This window comes from Aphis gossypii, chromosome 1 (genome assembly GCF_020184175.1).
Source record: "Aphis gossypii isolate Hap1 chromosome 1, ASM2018417v2, whole genome shotgun sequence".
Classification (NCBI taxonomy): Eukaryota; Metazoa; Arthropoda; class Insecta; order Hemiptera; family Aphididae; genus Aphis; species Aphis gossypii.
In genome coordinates this window covers 82,427,952-82,433,951 of record NC_065530.1, presented here as the reverse complement: position 1 = coordinate 82,433,951, position 6,000 = coordinate 82,427,952, and the positions used below count along the sequence as shown (strand labels likewise).

Here is a 6,000-nt window from a genome sequence, read left to right as displayed (position 1 = left end):
TATAATTATATTTTTCATGTTAAAATTTAATTATTGTGTTTTTAATGTAATAGATAGGTAGTAAAAAAATACTTCAATTTATAAGTTATTTAAAAAATTAAACAAGGTAGAAATAGTATAACTTAATAGTTGTGATGAGTTGTTCTGACTGTTTGTATACTTTTATAATTATATATAATTAGTATTTAGAAATCATTTATAAGAATACAATTATACAATAGGCATTTATCATTTTATGAGTGTTCATTCAGTAACATTTAGGTAGTGGTTATTTGTTTTATATAATTTTATAAAATTATTAAATATATTAATTTATTCAAAGTATTTGATAGAAAGAGTAAAAACTTACAAGAAGGATCCCAAAAACAATATAATTTATAAGATATACATAAATTCATTTTACATATAAGTTAATAATAAAAATACATTTTGTATAATTATTTATAAATTAAAAGTGGTGATAGATTAAAATAAACCATTAATGTACAATTACAAAGAAGTTCATTATCTACATAATTAGTAGTAGACATATAAAATATATTGGCAGTTACGACGAGTGGGAAATTTTAGAAGGACTTGGAATAAAAGAGTTGGAGAGTTAGTTTTAGCGTTCATGGTTGTATTGTATGATCATATTGTTAATTCATCATCATCACTGTATAAATTCCGTGCGAAATAATTTTTAGAATGTGATGATTAATTGTTTTTGGGTTTAAAGCATAACACAACGATAGGAGTAGGTACAAGCCAAAACAATGAACACGTATCATAATCACCATTGTTTTTCAAACTTTATTGAAACGAAATAAATAAAAAATTTTTATACATACATTAACGGTAGGTCTACATGATTTTATATGATGTTCATTAAAATAATTGTTTTTTATAAATTTATAATAAAAATAATTGAAAAAAAATTATTTTCAGGAAATTTTTCGTCATGATGATAAGTCTTAAAAAATATATCAAATATAGTACTAAATAGTACCTACTAAATATAAATATTCGGTTTTCATAGTGTTGGCTGGAAAAAGTGTTGACAGATCTCCTTTTACAGAAACCACGATCAAAGTGTAAGATCGAATCAAATTGTCTGATCTACGACACGACTGCAATAAAAAAAAAAAAAAAATAAAAAAAAAAAAAATAAAAACCACTGAAATACTGCATTCGTGAAAAGTATAAACAAAAACTTTGTCAACGTGTAATTTTTTAGCGGACTCAATCTCGTCACCGGTTTTCTCGATAATTTTTTTCTACTAGGCTACACGTGCCGTGGACAAAACTGGTTTCGAGACGTAGGTACACTGCAGAAGTATCTGCAACAGTAGTGAAAATAGTCCGACCACTAAGACATTTTGTAATCGTCTCCACTAGGCTAGTCCAAACAAAAACGATAAGGGTAACTACGATATAATAATTCAAATAATCATCGTAACACGACGTGTACCCACGTAGTAATAGTAATAATGATTTGACCCGCTGTTCTCGACCCTCCCCGCGAGTGGTGTGTAAAACACGACGGCAGAATAATAATCATAATAATATCGCATAAACAACACACACCTTTAACAACCGCGATGGGTGTGCGGGTCGGCGATCGCGCGTCGCGCACACTGTTGCGCGCGAACCACTTGTTTGCTGCCGCGGGAGCAGAGCGGCGGCGGCGGCGGCGGCGGATATAATAATTGCGCGCGCGTCGTGGCCGCCGCCGCCGTTGACGCGTTCCTCTCCGCCGCCGCCGCCGCCGACCCGATGGCCACGAACCCGGTGGCCACGGCGCCGCGTCACACCAGCACACGGCGTACACACACGCGTTGAACTCTGCGCACCATCACGCCAACGAAAATAGGTAGGCAGGTAAGCGCGCGATGCCCACGAGCGCAGCCCGGAACCGCCGAAACCGTTGCGCGTATAGGTCTATCTCGCCGCCGCCGCTGCCGCCGCTTATTTCACTCGGTCCGTACCGTCGTGGCGGATAGTGCGTGTACGCTCCGCAACAGTGTAACGACAGTCGTCGGCGCCCGCGGCCCGTCACTCGCTCGCTACCGTCCGGCGCGCGAACACGCTTAGAACGCACGCGAGTGACCGCCTCCTCCTCCTCCTCATCCTCCGCGTCGTCGTCGTCGTCGTTCCGGTACCGGACCGGCCCGTCGAGATCACTCGTGTCGCCGATTTTTTTCCGCGAGAACGAAATTTTTTTTTGATTTTTTTCGTTAATTTGTTGTCTCTTCGCGCGCGATTGTTGCGTCGCCGTCGCATAATTTTCTATCAATTCGTGTCCGCCGACAATAATTAATAACCTTTATTGCTTTTTAAAGCTCCGTTGGTACGTATATTATAATATGATGATGTCATAACCGTTGTATTGTATATGTATAATGTTATAGTTGTAGTACATAATAAATTTGGTTTTGGGATTTTGTGTGCCCAAAAAATGGTATACTTCGCTTAGAAAATCACTGTAAACATTCTCTCGCGCGTGTTTGTTTTGTAATAATTATACTGATAGAACAATCCCTCGAACCCAATATACGTAGTGTATGTACGTATGATATTATGTGTTACCTCGTATAATGTATCATCTCGACTTTTTAATTATATAGGTGCCGTAGAAAAGTTCTTTGATGTATATACGAAACGAGAAAACGAGTCGCACTTAGAATAATAATACGGAGCCATCTATTACGATTTACACTTTTTCCTTTACAGTTTACACGAAGTATTACAATTGATTAGATTAACCTTAGGTATATGATTAAAAAAAAAAAAGAAAAGCCTTAAATAATAATAATTATAATGCATTACAATATTATATTCTATTAGGTTTTCAAACGCGTTTAGTTAACAATGTACGAGCACGACTTTATCTATATATAATTTTATTAAGGTAATACTTTATAATAAATTGACTTAGTTTTTATGATATCACATAACTATTCTAACTTTGCGAGTCTAATTCAATTAACATAAGTGCAATTTCTGGTTTCCAATAAATACGAATTTTGTTTCTTTTAGTTCTCGAGTATTTCATTTAGAATTGTACATTTCAAGTGCATATATTTGTTTTTTACTTACGATGATACAGGTAACTCGACAGTAATGAATATTTTTTCATTTTAGTTATTTTTAGAATGCGTTGTTATTTTTCCATTATTATTTGATACGAGATTTTATTTTTTCATTATTACCATAAATTAATATTAATTTTTGAATAAAACTTAAATATAATATTGTAATTATTGTAACGAAATAAATGTTGTTAACCTTTAATTTCAAATGTAATGGAAGTTTGAATTTAAGTTGTAGTATAAAAATAAAGTGTTTTATTTAATGAGCAGTACTTATTGTAGTATTATAAAGTTTTATTATAATACACGAGTATCCACTTGGCAAACCATAACACTTCTCGGTGTGGGTATAGTATTTTATTAACATGTCATACATACTATCCACATTCAATGTAATATTTAATCGTCAGAAAGTCTGGAACATATTAGAAACAAATAACAATAGCTTCTAAATACGTAATTTTGTAGAATTAAATTTTCAGTAATACTTTGTATCAACTCAGAAAAAAAGAAAATATTATGTGTTATATACCCAATTTCCTCACTTTATTTTCAATATAATTCACACGTTATTTTTAGAATGAAGATTGTTTACATTGATGTAATGGGTTTTTTTTAGAGGTAAGACAATTTCAATAGCAACTTATCAAAAACTTTATACGGGTTGTTTTTTCAATCATTACACTTTAACATTTGATAGTATAATACAATATAAGAAATAAAATAAGGTTCCAATAGGGTTCGTTATAATATAATAAAAATACAATAAGTATAAAAACAAAAAAAAAAAAAATGCATATAAAAACGCACACTTATAATATTTGTCTAATTTAAATATTTGCAAAATATATTTTTCACGTGTTTAATAATTACACATTTATGTATTATATTTTACTTTCACAATATTTACATTTTTTTAAAACATTTTATTTATAAATGACGAATTTATTTTAGTTGATACAATTATAATAATATCTATATTGTTAACAATTGTATTAAAATAGTTGACGGAGATTAGTTTCATTTATATATTTGATAAAGGCCTACCATACGACTTTGTTGAAGGTACGAGATTTTTTGTAGAGTTCGTGGAAGTTAGTGTTAGTGTTTTAATTCAGTAATATTGTTGGAATTCAAGAAGTATGCGTTCGACTGTGATGAGTGTACCGCAAGTTATTATATAGGTGAATCATATATTTGATTAAGATACCTCCGTGTGCGATGCTATTTTGAGGTAGATTGATTATAACCACGTCTATTCTGGATATTATGACCAGTTTGGGTGATGGTTTTATGGACTGTTTGATATCTTTAAAAGTATTATTTATTGAATTAAACTATTAGTTTTACCATTCAACAACAATAGTTACGATTTGATTTATTGCAATTTTAAACCATATTGTTATTCTTTACAGATTCATAAGTCTAGATTGGGATAAATTGTAGGTTATTCGAGTTTTTGGTCAGCATATTTGTTTTCACTTATGCCAACATAACCAGGAATCCATACAAATCATATTCTATATTTACAATTGTTTATTTCGTTGATTGTTTGAATAATTTTATTGGTTGTGGTGTTTTAAAAAGATTAATTAATATATTGATTATATTCATTCCTATTTCTTTTAATTTTTTAAAAGATTCATGTTACAATATATTTATAGATAAAATTCATTTGCATTAGTTTAAATAGTCAAATATTTATATGAAAGCTTTATTTTTTATTTATATTTTAAACGAGATAAATATCATTATAAATTATACAATTTTAGCTTATAAGAATGATAAGATGTTTTTTGATTATTATACTATAAATTTGTAATTGATATTGATGATTTATTATTTTACAAACATTTTTAGTAAGATTAATTGAAAAATTTAAAAATAATTTTTTTTTTAATTTCTGTTTTATTTGCTACTTTAACACCGTTAGTGTAGTTGTATATAAAATCATATTATTTTAAATTAAAATGTTGTATTTTATAAAGTTTTTATTGACTCAAATTCAACTCAATATTTATTTGATTTAAGTTATTATACTTTTATTGTTTTAGTTTTATACAATAAACAATTTTATGATTAAATAATTAGTAACAATTTTTGTTTTAAAATAATTAGAACTAAAAACCATTTTAAACGAATTTTAATAGAATATATATAGTATTATACTGTAATTGTATGTTATCAAGAAGAAATATTAATAAAAAATTAAACTTGACGTATCGGAAAAAAACTCCACTCAACTATTGACAGGTCTTAAAAAAAAAAATTAATCTCATTGTTCATGTTCAACGATGTACAAGTGAAGTTATTGAAACGAATTTGTATAATGGTAGCTATGATATAAATTTACTTTTTAATTGTATGATAATATTGTGTTGAATTATTAAACTTGTACTTATTTATATTGAATTAATTTATTCAAGAATGTAGTAAAAATGTATCGATAATATTCAAATATCACTGCATTTAAAAAAATTATATTTCATTCAAAACTCTTAAAATAATATGAAGTTTGTTATCACTAATATTTCAAACTCAACAAATAAGCAACTAAGTAGATCGATTTATTGAAATAAAAATAAACTTTGGTCCTGCTTAAAGTTGGTGAAAAACTTTTATTTGAATCTGACATTCGTTATAACGTGATTTGAACCAAAGAGTTTTTTTTGTTTGTATTATTTGATTTTTGAAAGTTAAGTGAATTGCGTGTATTGTCTCTGAAAATGTTTACGCTCTTTTTATTACATATTCTAAAATTTAGTGAAATATAAGCTTATTTCAATAAAAAAGAGATAGCCTAATTTAAGAAAATATTTATAGTTAATGATTTTAATGACCATATTCAAATATTTAATTTAAGATTTCATAATATTTTATACAATTTGTTTGAATACAATAATTACTGATGTAGTATACTTGAAATATA

General features: G+C 28.9%; 1 protein-coding gene across 1 annotated transcript in view; it reads left to right on the top strand.

The window, feature by feature from the left end:
• The first annotated feature begins 1,865 nt into the window (after positions 1-1,865).
• LOC114122489 (uncharacterized) overlaps positions 1,866-6,000 on the top strand; it is a 112,858-nt gene continuing 108,723 nt past the window's right edge. The window contains exon 1 of the mRNA XM_027985165.2: positions 1,866-2,329. The gene's annotated coding sequence lies outside the window, so the exon portion shown is untranslated. The remainder of the gene's footprint in view (positions 2,330-6,000) is intronic.